The 19,775-nt window shown below is 42.2% G+C and overlaps 1 protein-coding gene across 1 annotated transcript in view; it reads right to left on the bottom strand.

Annotated features, from left to right (window-relative positions):
* LOC124159508 (discoidin domain-containing receptor 2-like) overlaps positions 1 to 19,565 on the bottom strand; it is a 574,242-nt gene extending 554,677 nt beyond the window's left edge. Inside the window, exon 1 of the mRNA XM_046535367.1 lies at positions 18,692 to 19,565. The gene's annotated coding sequence lies outside the window, so the exon portion shown is untranslated. The remainder of the gene's footprint in view (positions 1 to 18,691) is intronic.
* Between the last annotated feature and the right edge of the window lie 210 nt (positions 19,566 to 19,775).

Raw genomic sequence — 19,775 nt, 5'->3', positions numbered from 1 at the left:
TCCTCCTTTATAAATGAGAAGATGCTCAGAGGAGACTAGAGATTCGTTTTCAACTGAAAGGCCAACTGAACTTATTTACACGAAAAATATCCAAGATATAAGGGCAATCAAGTTTAATATTAGTAGCACTGCATTTAGGAAACATATTATGAGAATAATTTAAATTAAACCGGTTGAAAAAAGTGAACCAAAGATGAAGTGGTTCAATCGGGAAGGCTGCAAGGGAAGAGAGTAGTAGCTTCACTCAAATGGATGGCTTTTGGGAAAAAAAGAATTAAGGGGATGAAAAATCATTTGCACTTACGTGATTAACGCTCTTTCTCCCTCTCTCTCTCTCTGCCTCACGAGATCCAATATTTCTACAAAGTAGACCAATAAACCAAGTTGGATAATTTGATTTTTTCACTCAATCACTTATGAAGCATCTATAGATGCATCCCCGCCGTCTCTCTCTCTCTCTCTCTCTCTGACGCCCGCCTCGTGGAGATTAAGGTTCCGAACAGCAAGGGAAAGACTTACTTGTTTGGTACGATAAAAAGAGCCCGCACTTGCTGTTGTGCCAAAATGGAACGAGGACGGACCGGGGAAGGTTGGGGTGGAATGAGAAACGGGAGCGAGTCGATGCGACGATCGAGAGAAAGCCTTTTGCTTCCAACGGTTACCGCATGTTCATTGACGCTTTGATCGACGACTCAAGTTTTTAATTATACTGATGGAACTTTCAAAACAATCCACGCCTCCCCGTTCCCTTAACACTTCCAATCCGCTCAATAATGGATTATTTCAGAATTCCTTCCCCGAATCCAATCCCCAAATCAGCCCAAACCCCCTCCTCCTCCTCCTCTCTTATACCCTCTTCGTCTCCTACCCTCGACCCGTGGCAATGGGACTCGGACGCCGGCGAATATCAAATTCCCATTAGCAATGATTGATTTTGCTTCGAATCACGCGGCAATCGACGGTAAAAATATCAATGGACGAGAACTCATTTTTTTAACGCGAAATTTTCGAATCAGGACCGTTCCCTCTGAAGCTCTGGGAGAAAAAAAATTAGGGGTAGTAGCCGAATGAGTAATCATCGATGCAATTAGCTCTCCATAATTTCATTAAAACTAGAATGTGTTGCGCTGGGTGTTTGAAGTGCAGTAAGCATTTGACCGACTGCATTCAGTGATGAAATTTTTTGCTAATTGGAGCCAAAGGTTAGTGTAATTGTGGACTGAAGTGATTTAATTCCAGTGCCTCTATTTCCGTTACGAGCTTTATAGGACTTATTAAAGGCAGATGAAATGACTAACTGTAAATTAAGGCTAACGAATCGGTGCACCAATCTCCCGGTTGCAGTAATTAATGAAATTATCCTCGCGTGTGATTTGAAGTACCGATTATTGGTAGCTCCCTTCCTGCGCGCAGATTTTACTCGAAGCTCTGAGGGTGTTAACGTAATTACTAAACCCTTCACCGTTCTTTTCTTTTCTGGTAGAAATAATTTGTCATTAATTGGATTATCCAGGAGACCTACCTAATATCCAGAGGTAAAAAATATCCATGTAACTAAGCCGCAACTGTATCAATATACATAAATATAGATATCGACTGCCGCAAGAGCTTAACAACTTGCCTTAGCACACTTTCGTCAGTAATGGCTGTTGAATAGATATATTTTTATTTTGAAATACAGGGGGGGGGGAAATACAGGATTTTTGGTATTAGTGACATAGTATCAAGAACGCGCATTTTAGGTTTTGGTGCTAACACGCAAATAAGAGCAAAAATAACATCGCATTTCAATTAAGTACTTATTTGTGAGGTTTGAAGTGAAGACATTTTTTCTCAATAAAGCCACGTTTACACTGGTTTGCCTATCAAACTATATACCCTGGGATTTATAGATAGTTGATTTTTAGAAAAGAATACCGTATGCTACAAATTGTTACCTTACATTACCAAGCATGACCAAACTCAATTATTTTTTTAACAAATTTTGATATGACAGAGTTAACGATTGGCTACTGGTTGTGGCGTGTAAGAGCGAGTCGGACCGAAAACGATCGATGCCATCTGAACATAATTTATTTGAGGGATCAACGCACATGTTAAAGTTATTGATTAACTTAGGCGTGTGTGATATAAGTAAATGGCGCATGCGATTTGGTCTAGACGTTTCTCTAAAACACTTTCTTACGATAAGCTCGTCATGTTATGCATGGTGCCAGGTGATTGATGCGATTTTACTAAGTACTAAAATAAGTAGGTTACTGCGGCATATAGATCCTCTTTCATAATATCAAACTCGGAAGGGAAAAGAAGGATTGAATTTTCTAAAGTAGAGCAAACTAAATGGAATTAAGCGCGGACCCTTCATAATGAATCAATGTAATCGTGATAATCCAGGACTTCTTCTTCCATCTCTCCCCTCAGCAGCCATCACGAAGCGTTTAGACCGACAATGATTCCTGAATGGCTTATTACGCCCTTTGGTCGCCTTTCATTAGTGACTACAATCGAAACCGTGGCCTTCCCACGCGCAAAAGATCGCCTCCAGCGTCCCACACTCACGAGCATTGCGATATCACGCACGTGCACCCCGCAGAGACCGTTTTCCCTCCTACTTTCACGCGAGCCGAACGAAGCGTGACTCCCGACTCCTAATCACTTTGCAAAGGCCGACCCTTCACCTCTTCTTCATTGCCCTCCCATTGGTGCTATCTCGGCCTACGCCTCACCCCGTCTCTCACCCGTTTCTCCGGCAATCCTGTGCAACCTCAACGCCCCGAGACGCGTCCCGCTCCACCAGAAACGTCTTCGAAAATAGCTTCAAAGTCATGGGAAAATAGTGAAGTCGAATCACTCAACCGACACCATCCGGCCAGAATGGAAGGTCAAGTAATGCACGCCGCTTTGAGCGTATCCCTCACGTAACGGAGGGATTGTTTCGATCGTCGATCCGAGTGCATCGCGGTCGTGTTGGGGATTGTGAGGGCTTACTCAATCAATCATAGTCATCCCTTGATATGTAATAATAAAAATTATAAGGAACCCGTCAATTTCTTTAGCAAGATAAATATTTCTGATTAAAAAAGCTTTTTTACGTCACACGTACGCTGTTTGAACGCAGTGGTTGGTCCTTCATCGATCGGTAGTGGATTTTACCCCAATATGGTGGATAGGGCTAACATCCTGGAATCAGTACTCCAATGAAATCTTGTATGTAGTCTGTGTTGCTGAGCCCTCAGTTATTCAATGCGAATTCAACCTTATATACATTTGTGCTATACTTGTGAGTGCTGAACCGTTTTTATTGATCATTCAGTTAAACACCTAGAAAAAGAGGGAAGTTGAGCTATTTAAATCACAGTTTCACAGCATCAATAACGTGATATTTTCCATTTAACAAAATAAATTTCGCTATTTTTTATATTTGATATTTTTGGCTGTACTTTTATCACTTGAGGTTATTCCAAAATATCTCCGCGGAATGAATTTAGCAAATTCAACAATTTTCAAACACATAATGTAGCGTTAATTTAAAATATATATTTAGATGTTAAAAAACTTATCAAGGTATCATTTTCGGCGTTTTTAATATTTTCAAACGTATAAACTAAACTGGTGAAACAAAATGAATGTAATTGAAAATTGGGCTTCGCTGAAAATATTTCCACACTGAAAAGAGAAATGCTGGCTTGCGACCGTAATTTTCAATTCTGAGCGTCGCAATCCTCATTCCCTCCTTTTTCGGAGCTTTGCCGTCTTATTCAGCCACTCCAGAATTTTAAAGGGTAGAGGAAGGGCGGTTTGCACTTCCTTATAGAAATTTCAAAACGGAAGAAAGAGCAGCAGATGGAGTAGTGAGAGAAAAGTATGTCCCTCGGACGAATGAGCGGAAGAGGCAAGCTGCGTCGCGCGGAAATTAAAAAAATTGGCATCTCCTCGTACGGACCTTTTCAGGGGGTTAGGGGAACGTGGTGGGGTGGAGCCGTGCGCGCTGGATGCAAGAGAGCCTCCCGCATCCTCCGTGCAACGCATGATTATCGCCCTAATCGCACCATTTTCACTCGCGGAGCGGATTGCTCGTCGCGCGCGAGGGAAATTGAAAATATGAGATGCTCGGAAAGTTGATAACAGACGCGCGTGATGCCCGTGGCGGAGAAAGAGGAAAAAAATAATAATACGTTCCTTTTTTTGAGACTTTAAAACTTATCTCGTATGCTTTTCCCCACCCCTCAATCGCCTCTATAACCCCTCCTCCCTACTTTTCCCCTCTTTTGCCCGTCCCCTCTTTTTCTTTCCGAAGCCCTCATACCACCGTGCCTCAATCACCTTGTTACTACCGCCGAGGGATTTCCTTCGCGGGGAAAGAACTTTGGAGAACGAGAGGAGAGGGGCAAGGAGTTAAGGGGTGGAAAGGGTAATCCCCGCTTCGACTTAAATCGACGCTCCAAAAGATGTGCCGGATTTTTTCGAAAGCGCGGGAGCGTGCGTGATGTTCCCTTCTTTTTTTTCAACACTCGCGGAAAAGGGACAGAGGGGGTGGGGAGGAAGAGTTTGGCTTGATTCTGGAAGGAGCGAGAAATTGAGAAGAGGAGACTGCTGCTGTTGGGGTTTAAGGAGTGAACGGTAGGAGGGCGCGGAAAAGAAAATGAGGAGGAAAAGAAACAGTGGGAAAAAGAGACGGGATTTCCCTTCAAGACGGATATTTCTTTCTTCCCTCTTATTTTTTTTTTCGGTGGTGCCAAAGTGAAACGGAATACGTCGGGATTTTTTGTTGTTAAAAGGAGGAGTAGAGGGGGTTGAGACGAACGGAATGTGATCGGTGGGATTGGACACAAAGCGGCATCGGTGGGAAGAATGCTTTATGGATTCCCGCTGATGACTGCGGGAGCTCAGGGACACGGACTCGAAGAGGGAAATCGGTCTGCTTTTTTGTTACGCAGATGAAAGGTGTGAAAAAAATACCGTACATCGAGGGTTTAGTGAGCATGTGAAGGCTGGGAGGGAATGGGAGGTTGAGAGTTTTCTCCCAAGACGTATCCCTTTCCCATCACCCAGCTCTTAGATTATCCTCGCCGCTCTTGGAATCAAGGTCGGGGCAGAAAGGGCTGGGCTATCAAAAATAAAAGGGCGAGGTGCGAAAACGGACGATATTCTCGGGTCGTAAATGGAATAAACGGCATCTCTCTCGGCGGTATAGGAAATGTTTCTGTGAGAGGAAATACGAGGTGATGAGGAGAGAGTTAGATGAGGGAGGGCATTCTTATTGATGGAGGAGAATGGAAGGAGATTTCTGATGTGTACACGAACGAGAGATGTGAATAGAGAGAGGGCGATGCTACATAACCGGAATCTTTTTCTTCAAAACCTTCACCAAAGTCTCCTCGGTCTCTTTTCGAGGGAGATCTCGACTTGAAATATGTCCCTCTTTTGTGTATTCACGGAGAAACATTAAAGATTCATATTCTTTCGTCTTAAAGCCGTCCGGAATCTGAGGAAAGAAACGTGGAAGCATGGATAGCCAGCCGGCCCCACCCTTCCTCCTGCTCCTGCCTTTTCTCCTCCGCCAGAGAAAATCCGCTCGCCTTTTGTTGTCCCGAAAGAACGACGATTCTGAAATGAAGTTATCCGTTGTGAGTTTGTTTTATTCCTTCCTTTGTGGGTGTACCACCATTTGACGAGCAAGAGGATAAAGCAAGATGCTTTATCGTGTGGTATCACAGAGAATTCTTTTATTTGTGCGCCACTAGTTTAAGCGGCAACAGTCAACGGAATATTTTGGCTCCTTTTGATGTGACCGATTTTTAACTATAGGTATATGCAGCATCCCGCTTTTTTTCCATCTTTGATCGGATAGTAAGCGTTTTATTTTTCAGTGTACTTACTGAATATCAAAGGACTCTAGAGGATTAACGAAATGGGTACGTAGAGAGGAGAAAAAAAATGAAAACCACTTAAAATTTCCAAAATGTTTTCAATATTTGTATAGATTTCCCTGCAAATATCAAACTATAAAACGAGGAATGATTTCTTTTTATTTCACTGATGTTCGATAGCATTGTGCTCTGTATTTTTAAGCGGCTTATCGTTTGATGGTTGTTAATGCAAGGAGATTATTTTTCAATCGCGACGCCCTAATCCTACATTCCATTGATGGGTGCTCAAAGGAAGAAGAAAAAATTGTAGCGGTTTTGATATTTTAAATGGGCATGCTTTAGCAAACAATAAAATAAGCCACGCCATTAGCAGAAGGTAAAAGCATTCTGTTTCAGCAACGAGAATAACAAGCGCTCTACCGTTTGAAGATGAGACTAAAGAGTAACAACAACACACGACGCAGTGCAACACAACAGCGCATTCACCTATTCGCCTCGCAAAACGCAATAAATTCCGCACAATAGCGAAACCGAGATTTCACAAAAGAGCCCTCCCATTTCCCACCAATGTTTTCGCAACCGAATAATAACCCGAACAAAACGAAATTTCGGGGAAAAGCTGCGCTTTACAAAAGGGAGAAAGGGGCAGATGAAGGAGAGACCTGAGTGCCTGCAATTATGACGGTTGTAAAGGACCCGAAAATTCCTGCCTGCCAGTCGGGAGGAAACCGACGATATATATGTTGCTCGCCACCACGCTTCCAATGGCACAACACACAACAGGGGATGTGAAGAGAATGTATAGTGTGCAGAGGGGTATTGGGGTGAAAGGGGGTGGGAGAGTAGCCATCAGGTGCTGAGGGAGTGGGGGGGGTGGATGCAAGAAGAATGGTACAGTTGGGACACAGAGAGGTCGTGTCGGGAGGGTGGAAGGAGGAATAAAAGGGGCGAAAATGAAATGGAGGGGAACAGAGAACGAAAAGAGCACGAAAAGAAAATGGTTTATTGGAAGAAACGATGTTAGTTGGAAAATAGATCACCCAAGAAATGCTTACTTTAAAGCATTTATTAACACAATTTTTAATTGCTCGCCCTCTCTGGCACATATAGTCATTTAAGTAGCCAAGGGTACCGAAGAAATTAAAAAACAGTGTTTTATTGTAATTAAATACTTAGTTGCATTCCACCACGAATGAACTTGTACGAAGTTCACCCTGAGACGATAGAGATAAATAGCTTTTTATTAATTTTTACGGCTTTCAATCATGAGTTTCTTCGTCAAAATAAGCCCCTTTACGAAAAAACGAAATAAGTCCCTTTCGTTATTTGCAATTACAATGTTTGTCCTACAATTACAATATTATCCTTGCCGGTAGATAATATTATTTTTGAAAATACTGGACAGAGAAACGGTTGAAGCTATTCGCCATTTTAGGCTTCCATACGGGAGACATTTTTTTATCCTTCTGCCACACCTACCTTTCTTTTTTTAAAGCTGGCCAGAGTTAGCACGTGGGCAGGAAACTTGTGTAGGTCAGTGGGGGATACAGAAAAAACTAAAGAAGGAGACGTAAAAGATATCTTGAGTTGCCTTTACTTTTATCGTAATATAAAATAATCAAGTGACAGGCAGAGCATAAGAAAATTTTAATTAAAGTGATTGCACATAAAAGACAATGCCGTCTTATGATATAAAAAGTTATAATTGTGGTTCTGCAATGTTTGGCAATACGGGCGAACCCGAAAGGGAGGGGGGGGCGCCCCCCATCTGGATCCAGCACTGCTGTTGGTTTCAAAGGAAGAAACGCAAGAAGCGGAGGGAATAGGGTGTTGTCAAAAGAGGAGGAGACGGGAGGAAATACGTTAGGTTGGCTGTATTGGAATAAATAAAGGAAGAAAAGAGATTGGGGTGAGAAAGGGGGCCTGCACGGGAAAGAAATCCAAATGGCTCCTTCCATTTAGACGGTTCTTGGGGCCCATTCGAGATATTCCACCCCTACCCTCATTTCCTTTTCTTTCCTCCTTACCCCATGGAGTGAAACTGCTCAATGGGCATGCACAAGATGTAGCGAATGGAAGACGGCGGAGCAATGGGAGGATGATTCAAACAAGCGAAGGGAGAGGAAGGCGGTGAGGCACGCTGCATACATGTACGTACAAGGGCCAAGGTTGTGTCCATAAGCATGGATTTGGAAGGGCTGTATACTGGTTTTTAGCTGATTGGATGCTAAGGAGAGCGGCTGACAGAGGGGCAAAAATAAGGCTTCGGTGAGCTCGACGCTCGGGTTCTTGAAGTCTTATTCTGCAAACATCATTGAAAATATGAAGCTTCCTTTATCCTCGTTTCTCCATGCACCCCCGTGGGGAGAATGTGTACTCTCATATATTTATCTTATCAGAAAGATGTTTTCGGCATCTCGTGTCCCTATAGATCGATTTCTGAGGCAGTTCTTTGATTATTGAGAGGGCATTGCCGTAAATTTTTCTTACCATTCCTTTATCCTATTTTTATTTGAATGCAATATTTTAATGACCATTTATAATTCTCACTCGTATGTGAAGGTATCTATTCGGAAATATTATTGACTAACGTTGTTTGCCATAATTTTTTAAGAAGGTATTCAGTGTGGCAGAAGCAGACGCTAGGTTAAGTTAATATTCATTTTCGCAATGGAAAATAATTTTTATCTGTAACTTTTGAATGAAACCACCAACTACGGAGCCCACGAGCAACCATCGCTAGTGCTTAAATGACGCATTACGACGCTGCAAAATTTGAGCTTTTTACCAAAGTCAACATTACCAGCAATTCTAATTTAATTTTAGTTTAACTTTTTTAAATTGCCTCCATTAATGAGTTTTTTCTGTAACGTGCACGATTTAACCATCTTATATTTCCAATGTCTCTGCAGGAGTATTGTTTGAATGATGAATTCTACGTAAAATCTGAGGTTGTGTATGATATCATGTAAACTTAGATTCTCGGTTATACAGTTATGGACTTAGTGAAGAGTTCTCGGGATCGCCACCGGGTCAGGAACTCCATTGCTGCCGACGTTTCGATGACCGAGTCGGACATCGAAACGTCGGCAGCTAAAGAGTTCCTGACCCGGTGGCGATGCCGAGAACTCTTCACTAAGTCCATTCGCCGGGAAGGCACGAAATCATTCCTCATACAACAATGGACTTCACGAAGCTAACTTTGGCTGAGGCGCGTCGAGGATTTGTCCATGCTATAGACCGGTCAAACATCATTTTCCAGCTTTATTCTCGCTCCCTGTCCTGCTAAGAAAGCAACCATCCTCGGGAGTTTCTCTTCCCATTCAGTCTCTTGATCTTTTCACTCCGCTCGGCTCACCTCATCCCGCGTCGCAAATCCGGCTCCGCGGACAACTTTGTCCACCACTGCTCCTTTGGCCGCCTTGGACTCCCTCTTCCACCTCCGTTCGGACCAAAGCTTCATCCCCAGTCCTCTCACGGAGGGCTTCTGATCCGTGAGTCTCTTCCCTCCCTCCCACACCACCACTGTCGCACACACAAAGTCCTCCTCTCTGGACCCATCCTCTCGCTAAACCCCTTAACTTCGAAGCCCAAATACTATATATTCGTCCAAGTTCTCTACTCTCTTTCATACGAATACCACCTTAGCTAACTCATCGCATTGCTTTACGAGTCTCAAAAAAAAGGCGTCTTGGAAGTCCTGAGTTGTGAGTAATGGTTCTTAAATGTCCATGTTATTGACGAAAATGCATTGGTGGATTGCGAGATCAATGACCTCTATCGATTATTTTTTTCCAATTAACTAACTTCATTCAAAGATGGACAATGCTTAGTCGATTTTCATTGATAAGTGAGGTGCAAATTGAAATTGCGACCGTTGATTGCCAATAGTTAATTATCGACTCTCTCTTTATATACCAGTGATCTAATAATATGGAATGCATTTCATAAATTCCATTTGTCCTTGCAGAGTATGGTTGCAGTGAGAAATGATAATCAGAGCGATCGAGAGCAATAGGCATCGACGCACCTCGACGGGTGAAACTTGTATAACGATCAAGGTGTATCGTACTTGTGATATGATTTTCAATTTTCATCATGAGAAATAGAGTGCACAGTTTAAAACACGGAGTTCTATGTACCAACGGGTTTGCGGTGTCTCAAATATTCTTATGTTTCAAAAAAATGTCCAATAATAATCGAGACATATCGAATTAGTGATTAAATTTCCAATTTTGTTCACGGGAAATGAAGTACAAAGTTTAAAAACCGAAATGCCATGCACCAAATCCATTGCGGTCTCTCAAACATTCTTGTGTTTCAAAAACATTACCAATAATAATCGAGATGGATCAAATTAATGATTGAATTTTCAATTTTCATCAAGGAAAATTGCAAATAAAAAAAAAACGAAATTCTCTGAACCAATGGGTTGCAATTTTTCAAACATTCTAGTGTTTCAAAAATATTTTCAGTCGATACGAGTAGAATGTTTGAGACACTGCAATTGCGAATATTTTCTGTCTAGCTTGTCAAGTTGGATTCAGAATGGAAGGCAGTAATCCCTCTGGATCAATCATTTCCCATCCTCTGCCGACTTCATCCTGCCGGTAGCTTCTCCTCCCCTGCATTCCACTTCCTCAAAACCTACCGCTCTTCTTTCATCCCGATAGATGGCGCGAGTGGGCTCGGTCGAGGCGACCGATCGAGAGACTGGCCCCTGGATATGAGGGAGGATATCTCTCTCTCACTCTCTTCAGCGGAGAGTGAAAGAGTGGGATTTCGGCGAATTTTTTTTCTTTGAGATCAGGAGAGAGAGAGAGATGGTAGGTAGGGACAAGCAGGCGTGGATGTTCGGGAGAATGAGGCTTTTCAAGACGGGAAAGCGGAGCGGAGTTTGCCTTCTGAAAGGGCGGAGGGAGACAGGGGGAGCCTCTCGTAGAATGAGAAAGACGCGACGGTCGTAAGTCATTCGTACACATTTTTCCATTCGAATAAGTGTCCGTGGATGACGGGAAGGATGTGGAACCATTGTGGTCTCCCAGCTAGCGCCGCATAAATAGTTGATAAGTAGCAATGTGTGGCTGTCACCTTCGGAACGTTAGTCGAGAACGAGGGCACCTATCCGATGAAAGTATAATCAGATGTGGAATAAGGATCTTCGACGTATATTCTGTCAGATACATTTCTCATGAATCAGAAAGAGAGAGGGAGTGAACTTGGTATATCTTTACCTCCATCCCCCACTGCCAGCTTCTCGTCCCGCTGGATTTCCTTTGATGGTAAAGGGAACAGAAGAATCTCATTTGATCATAATAATAATTGTGTTATCGAAGCTCGATAATGATTGAAATTGGCACCAAAGGAAACTGCCCGTGCGAAGTAAATAGGTTTTTTGGGCGATACTCGATACGCACTGGTCCGTAAATTGCCATCGACTGGGGACTGATTTCTTTTACGACAAAGTCGTTATTTCTATTTGATACCAACGGAACACCATCGGGGGAAAAAGCTTTTGATCAATGAACTCCGAAACAGTACGGTTCATAGAAATAAATTAAAGGAAAGAGGAGGAAATCAGTAATGAGATTTTATTTTCGTTTATCAACAGTAGAGGGGGCCTCAGATGATCAGAGATGTGTTTCGACGACGCGCAGATATCTAACAAGGAAATTCCAGGACGTTTGGTCTCGCCTTTCATTTGCTCGTCCGCTTCGAAAATGACAAAATCGACGAGTAAAAAAAAAAGAGAAGAAAGCTACAAAAAAATCTTGCTTTCACAAACAATGGCGCGCATAGCAACGAAGGAATTGTTAGTGTAACAAAAAGGGGAGCTGGAAGAAGAGAAGGAGAGAGACTTTGGGAAAAAGAGAGAGGGAGTAACGGAAACGAGAGGAGATGGACCGAGAGATGCTGGGTATCGGAAAAGTTAAATATTTAAAATAAAAAAAATCGAAGCGACTAAAAAGCAGACGAGGGACGGGGGTGGGATATATAGAATGGACCCTGGCAGTAGTTGGTGCGGGCAGAGCCCTCAGCAGCGAGCAGCGTCTGTCTGCTCGTCAAATAATCGGCGACAAAAGGAGCGAAGTTGGCAGACGGGACAGCTCGGATGAATGGGCCGCCGTGCACCCATCGTCCTCCATCCTTTTTGCCTCGTCCCTCCTGTGACGACGTCCCGAAGCTTTCAATGCCCCTATCCGGCCCTCTACAAGTCGCAAAACCCGCTCTGATAGGAATGGGGGTGAGGGGGTGGGGGGGAGGAGAGAAAAAAGATCGGGCTTCGAACTCGATGAACTCCATGAGAGCCACCCGGATGATTTGTAGCCCGAGGGAAACTTGCGAATCCCTGAAAACATACTGATCCTCTACACGATACTTTTTGGACATTTCGTTGCTGTTTTGATGGATACTTTTAGGGATAACCGTTCTCAAAGTGAATTTATGACTTTTTCTTTGATTTATAGAAGCTTGGCTGATTAGTGATACAAGATCTTGCGCACATATTAACCACATAATGCTAAACAGTAACATAGTCATAATCTTCAAATATTATTCTATTTCAAATAAATTCAGCCATTCCTAATGAGAAAAAAATGGGATTTTTATCGTGCTTTTAAGAAATGCGTGAGAAGTATTTGAAGTTATACTTGAGTAATATCAGGATTTTATGATGGACCTCGATTTGTATTCGTAAATATGTGAATTCATATTTAAAAATGATGACGTGTGGGAAACGTATTATGGTGGATATTGAGGCAAAATGAGCTGAGGCTGCATATGGAAATAAGAAATTTGTGTGCACATTTTTGAATAACTAATTCCGGTATAGGAATATGTAGACTCGAATGAAGTAATATGGAACATACTATGATGAGAAAAATGAATGAAACAGGGAACGGGAATGTGAAAGTTTTTATCCAATTAATAGAGACGATTCAAAAGGAGAAATTATTTGAACCTGTTATGAAAGTACCTGCTTCATTGTTTGCATTTTTATTATAATCAATTCTTCGTTTAATGAAGTGAATTTAGGAATATTCATGATAGGGAATGGGTTGCAGAAATGTTATTACTTCCATTTCAGCATTGAAGTTGTACATAACTCATGAAGAGATATGAATATGATGCATTCAAATGATAAATTTATTCCCATTTTCTTCGCGAAGTGGTTATAAAAAGGGAATCAAGCTGCTGCTGCTTCAAACTCTTCCGTGTGGTCGTAATTCATCTGGTCTTACAGACGAGTACCGTGCGAAAAGATTCATTGAAAAAAAAATAAGCGTGCCAAAATGCGATAGTGGTGAGGAAAGAGGATTCCGTTTGGTGGCGGAGCAATGGATGGAAGCAAGCACACACGTATAAATTTCGAAGAAAACGATCCGGGATAATGGGCGAGAGTTGGAGGGCGACTCTGACTTGTTCAACACGTTCTGTCGCCGTATGTTTCCTCCGGGAACGCCGCCTCTCTTTACTCGCTCTTCTTCAGTCAAACCTCCCTCTCCTCTCGTAAGAGATTTCTCCTCCCCTCCCCCACTCGCATGAATAAATATATGTATTTGTATTTTCGTATCCCCTTGCCCTCTCACTCACACACCCCGCTTGGCAACTCCGCGTCTCGCCTTCCCAGAAACTTTTCCCCCGAAGCAAGAAATAATGACGAGTGATTTAGATGCCGAATGTCGACGTGGAGAAGAAGGAGAATAAAAGGGAGGAATAAGTTGAGCGAAGATCCCAAACTGCCATAAATAAATCCGGCGTGTTGCGAGTTAACTAGTTTCCATCGACGCTATTCAATAACGGCTTGCTGCGCACACAGTGGGTGATTTAAGGTTCGAAAAGAAGAGCAATTTGTCCGCTCGGATTTATATGATCGGAGCGTTGCGAAATACATTGAATTTACATTTATACTAAGCCCTTACTTTTCGTGCCTTGCGGAAAGTCATTTAAATTTGATTTACGTGTCAATCTAAGTCAACCTTCTGGTTGACTCACTGGATGATGGTGTCGATAAAATAAAAATGGGGGTCTCTACATTGCAGTGGATATGGAACATCTTTTAATTCATTAACGCTTTGAATTTGGAATGTGAAAACGTAATGAAATCCGTGAGCATTTTTACTTTTTTATTTCGATTAAATAAATATACTAGCATTGGACATATTATAAAACTAAATTTCCCATTCGCATAATCGCATATTCAGTTAATTCAGTTATCCCAGGGGAATTAACTGAATATGCGATTATCTAACACCTGTAGCTTAGACTGGGGCAAACTCTGAAATAACTTCTCAAAATCAATCTTTACGCTGAAGCACTGTTCAAGAGACATTAACGAACCTCGTAAGACTCAATTCTCTCAGCTTCATTGGGCAGCATTTTAGCATCATCCAAAGAGTAACTGATGATATCTATAACGTTTTCTTTGGAAAAATCACTTAGTCGTGCAACTAAGTTTATGGCATGCATAAAGAACGTTTATTAGATGGGTGCAACTGGCGCCAGACCAGTCAGTTCTCCATCGATTCTATAGATGACCGTGGCGTTACCTGGACCAAAATTCCACCTTCCCCCTTTGGAATGGGATAAAAAGAAGCGCCATAGCGGAAAAATGAAAACAAAAACGAATCACTGGGCCAGCGTTAATGACGGAAATTTACAATTCAAAAAAGGCGGTCGGCGACGATGAGGGGTGGGCTGAGTAGAATGAGGAGACGCCACGAGAGAGGAAGAATGAGAAGAACACGAAAACAGGAAAGAAAAGGAAGAGAGCGAACGGAAATATCGGGCAGGGAAGAACATCTTATGCAAATCGTCAGTCAAGATGCAAAGGGGTTTATTACCAGTCTGTTCGAACGCTTCGATCCATGCATTAGGTGCCATTGAGCGTGCCATCCATCAATCCCTCCCCCTTCGCATCGTCTTTGACTGACTGTGCAGCACCCCGCCCGTGAGATTTTATCATCTCGAGCATCCGAGGGGGATTCTCTACCAGCATCCCCGCTAGGAGAGCCGCACCGGCCGGCACGTCGCCCGAGAAAAGTTCCGTCTTGGCAGCAGCGGTGTCGTCAACCGCAGCGCTGGGGCTGTCGGCGGCGCGCACGGCGATATCGTCCGCCAAGGAGGACCTCCCTTGATCGGAGGAGCGTACTTTCGTCAGGGCCACTCACGCACAGTCCCCTCTCTCCTATTATAATCCTCTCTCCAGTAGGTATCCTGCCCACCTCCATCGCTCATACCCGAGAGGTTCCCGATCCACCCCCGCTGAGTCAATACTGTTCGGACACAATGGGGTCTTCGATGGGAGAGCGGGTGGCGAGGAAGGCTGATCAATGCAAACGGTCGCCGCGAGGGTTCCAAGCGCTGTGGAGTGGTGGCCCCCGTCCGCACCCGCTGTGACCCACCCTCTCTCTCTCCCGTCACTCGTGTTCACGAGGGCCCCATGTCGAGCCCCTCAAACCCTCCCGGGATGGCCCGCGGCGGTCCGCGGCCAATCGGCCAAACCCCTCTCCCCTTCTCCCTCGGTGAATCCGTAATTGAGTCGCGTCGAAAAATGTCAAGTCTCCGAAACGAAACGTACCGGAAAATGCAGTGCTAATCATCCCGCTGCTATCTCTCTTCTCTTTTTTATGGTATCCTCGTGTCGTCTGAGCGTTTTTCATTTGTTTGGAGTTTGTTCATGTCTCTCGCAGGAACGGAGTGATGTTGCATTGTGTGTGAGGCGTGCATGTTTCGAGTTCGATCTTTTGCTTTCGTTTCAATCCGTCCCTCTTCGTATCCGGGTATGGTTTAATTAAACCCACTCTTGTTTCGATTTTTCTGGCATAAAAATATGACACTTTTTTGTGGAATGATTAGTGAAGGATTTGGTTTCATATTACCTCTGACGATGATCTCTTATTACGTATGCCGCCAATTTTTCACTATTTTTGTGATGGGATTGTTATCTTACGATGAGCTTACCATGGTAAATAACCGGTTAAAGATGTTGCTAAGAGCCTACATCATATTTCTGCTAATTGAGTATTTGTACTTACCCTGAATTTAACTCAAACTTTTACAGTAGTCTCCTTCTTGATGCTTATTATACTTCTGAATAGTCAACTTAGGTAAGGAAAAAAAATGAATCGGAACCAATCGTCGGCTTACCGAAAACAACAGCTAATCACCTATTTTCTTTTTAAATTCATTAGAATGGATTGGACACACATTTTACTCTACGCAGTTTCATCATTAAAATACTCATACTCAATCCTGCGAACTTGATATCAAAACGGCTATCAGCAGCCAATCTTTTACCGAGCAAAAAAATTTCCTTGCACTTCTGAAACTTGCTTATTTACTGCACTCACTTAATCCTTTAATTTCACAATACATTGAATCTTCAATTTCCTCCAGCCAGGTTGCAATTTTTCTGCAGAGAGGTAATTTATTGTGCGGGTCCCTGGGTGGTTATTGCTCTCATTATTCTGGATTAGCAAAATATTTGTACGCTCAAGCTATGGAAATGATTGAATGTTTTATAACATGAACGTAAACATATCATAATCATCAATAGAAGTCCCTGAATTCTTTGCATAGTTTTTAAGAAATCGCTCGCGCATCTCATGCATGCATGCTATACTTCCTGAAAATCAAATTTAAAACCTTATATTTTCACTTATGTTGACGCTAGTATCCTGTTTTATGTTACAACGTAAAGATATAAAAAACTTTTAAATTGGTGTTAGAGTAAAATTGGTCTAAGATAATAATGTTAGAAGTATATTTTGACGACATTATGTCTCTTGGGACTACTTCAGGATGGTATTAATCTTGCCTGTGAGAATACCCATGTCTTATCAATACCGACAACCTATAGATGCTTTTTTCTTGAACAATCGTTAGGAATTTGAAAGAGAAGAAACCAGAGCATAAAGATATTGCGAGTGGTTTTAAATCGGAGGTGCAATAAAAAATTAACAGCAGAAAAATTCACTCTTACTGCAAGATATCTCAAGTTAGTTTGAGATCCACTACAATCAGTGTATATTTTAGAGATATTTTCATGAAAATCTCATGCTGATTAATCCTTGGTAATATTGACAGAAATTGGTACGTAATAATTTTTTGAATAATTTCCTTTAATATTAAAAATGTCTCCCCTTTCGCCTAGTGATTGCGTCTAAAAAATCATGCAAATGAAATCATTAATTTTTCAAGATAATTATTAGAAATGGGAGAGGTTCTCAGTAGATTTTGGGTGAATGAAGTGTAGGTTCAAGGCGGTGTTTGATAATATGGAATGGAACAAGTATAAACCGTCTGGCTCGTAGAGATTTTGACTCTACCTCATTTGAAAGATAGCAAAACTCTAACGCATTCAATCTAGGTTGGAATACGAGTGACTCCGCTTAGCAAGTCATTATAGAACCGACGAAACCTGGATAAACGTTTTCATTCCATCGGGTGACTTACGAGCACAGATGATGTTACGCAGCACGGAGGACGAGCCACGGACGAAATTTACCTGGAGGCGCTATCGTTTAAGCGTCGCGTGTCGACATACTTCCTCATTTCGTGCATTTCGTGTGGTGCTTTGGGACTTTAATGGAAACAGTCTATTTATGGAGTATTTTGAGACGGAATTATTTATTTGTTTCAGGTCTCTGTAGACACTGGATGTAGTTCCGCGCATCAAAAATCCAATAAAATCAAATTTCACGGTTTAAAAAAATTTCAAAAAATAAATATTTGCAAAAAGTTCAAATTCATACATGTTATTGAGTATTTAAGAAATCATTCATTTCCGCATATTTCAAATGCGAATACTTGAGTTCATTCCTTCCCTTTTGCCAGCTGGAACGATTGTCGTGGAGAAATAAAAATCGGGGTTTACCAGTGGAGGTCATAGAAATACTAAAAACATAAAAAAATCAATAAGTTATTTCATTTCAATTATTGCGCGGGAACACAGTAGTTTCTTTTATATTGACGATATTTTCATAAGTCTTCACAAGTGGGCTTTGATTCTACGCAATGTCTATCTTATATTAAGTCAAAGGAAAATAAAATATTTATTATTCAATGAATAGATATTCGTATCTATCGTTTTAATATCCCATAAAACCCTTTATACTCAATGGTATTGTTATCGAGGCTGTGAGTCATGAAAATATTTGGGTATTTTCCCGAATGCTATATCGATTCAAATTAAAAGTGTAATTTAAATTTATAGCCTACCATTTCGGCCTGGAAGAACCGTTATAATTCAATCTTGTAATAAACTAGCATTTTCTGCATAAAGTATCGCAAAAAATATCTTGCCTTAGGCGTTGAAATATCATTTATGGTTTTTAGAATTTGCATTAGTGAAATCTTGTTGATCTCTTGCTCAATCAATTTGTAACATAACCGCAGGAAGGCAACTTATTATTTGCTTTTGTAATACACAAGAATGTAAAATGTCAAAGGCATGTTTCTAAAAAAAAAAGAGGATTAGTACAGTCGCGAGCTTTTTTACATGGGGTCATTCATATATCCTTAGCAGTGTTCTAGTCGATGTGTTTTAATTTGTTGATTACATCCATATTTCCCATTTCCGATAACGGTTAGTATTAATATAATTACACGTTCTTAGAAGCGTACATCTTATTTCTCTAAAATCGTAATCGCTCCAGTAAGGAATATTTGAATTTAATCGCAGTGGTGACGCCATAAAAACACTCTTCAGCCTAGTTTGAGGTCAGTCCGCAAATGTGCAAATTAATCGAAAAAAGCGATTCCTCCACTTCATTGTTCATCTAAGAAAATAATCAATTGTAGTAAGTTATTTTACGTACCTCTTGAAGCTCTGGAAGGATCCTAGCACTCCTCTGCCACTAAACTAATCCAAGCCAGCCGCGTCGAGGAAAGACACACTTGTTGAGAGACTTGAAAACAATGAATAACCTCCTCTCCGAAGATTAGTGAGCCACTTAAAACACTTTTCACGATGATTTTTCACGATAAAAACTTGAAAAGACCATGTATTCGCACTTCCTAGTACTCTATGCACTGTCACCAATATACATACACAGTTTCTGCGAACCAAGTTATTGGGGATGAGTTATTTATAAACACTGATATTCGATGATAATACTAGAACACCAATAGAGTTAGGTGTGCAGAAATATGAATTTGAGGTGGATTATGTAGTGATTTATTAAATTTTGGTAATGTGTTTTCTATGCTCTTCTTACACTTATCTGCAGAAATAGAATGCACTGCACGAGAAGCTCAAAAAAGACGCTGCACCCTCAATGGTCTCAATTTCTACGAATCAACTCCAATAGGGGCGAACCTAACACACTCACTTCAGGCTTCCAGAAGATGAAAATAAAACAGGATACCGATTGGGAAGTGTAAGAAAGAAATAACCTAAGTAAACTTTTCTCCCCGGTATCCTCCTAATTGATAAATGTCATTAAAACATCCAGATCAACTATTGCAGGAACATAAAAAATCCCTAACACACACAAAAAAGCACAGGGTTGAACTCCACAATTCGGGTGGTAAGCGCGTTTTCGGTGCAAGCCTCCTCGCCCACCGACCCCATCCGCTTTGGCGGCCAACAGCGCTCCGGTCGCTCGGGTAGGCACGAGCACCTCGGCCGGCGAACTCTCTCGTCCGCTCTGCACGCTTCCCCGCCTCAATACACTTGCGTCGGATAGACGGGATCCGACCGAACTGAAGGGGACTTCGAAGAGCGCGGTCCCCTCGGTGGCGCGCCGGCCGGAGTCGCTTCGGGCGCTTCCGTCGCTTCGGCTTCGGCTCCGCTCGGCCGTCGGCCCAACCGCGCGCCACCGTGACTCCCCCACCCTTCGGCTCCCAGTCTCTCCGCCCCCGCCCGCAGCGGCGCATCCTCCCGCCCCCGCCGCTGCACGC

Source organism: Ischnura elegans, chromosome 1 (assembly GCF_921293095.1).
Source record: "Ischnura elegans chromosome 1, ioIscEleg1.1, whole genome shotgun sequence".
NCBI lineage: Eukaryota > Metazoa > Arthropoda > Insecta > Odonata > Coenagrionidae > Ischnura > Ischnura elegans.
The sequence above is the reverse complement of the archived record's forward strand: the minus strand, read 5'-3'. Positions and strand labels throughout refer to the sequence as shown.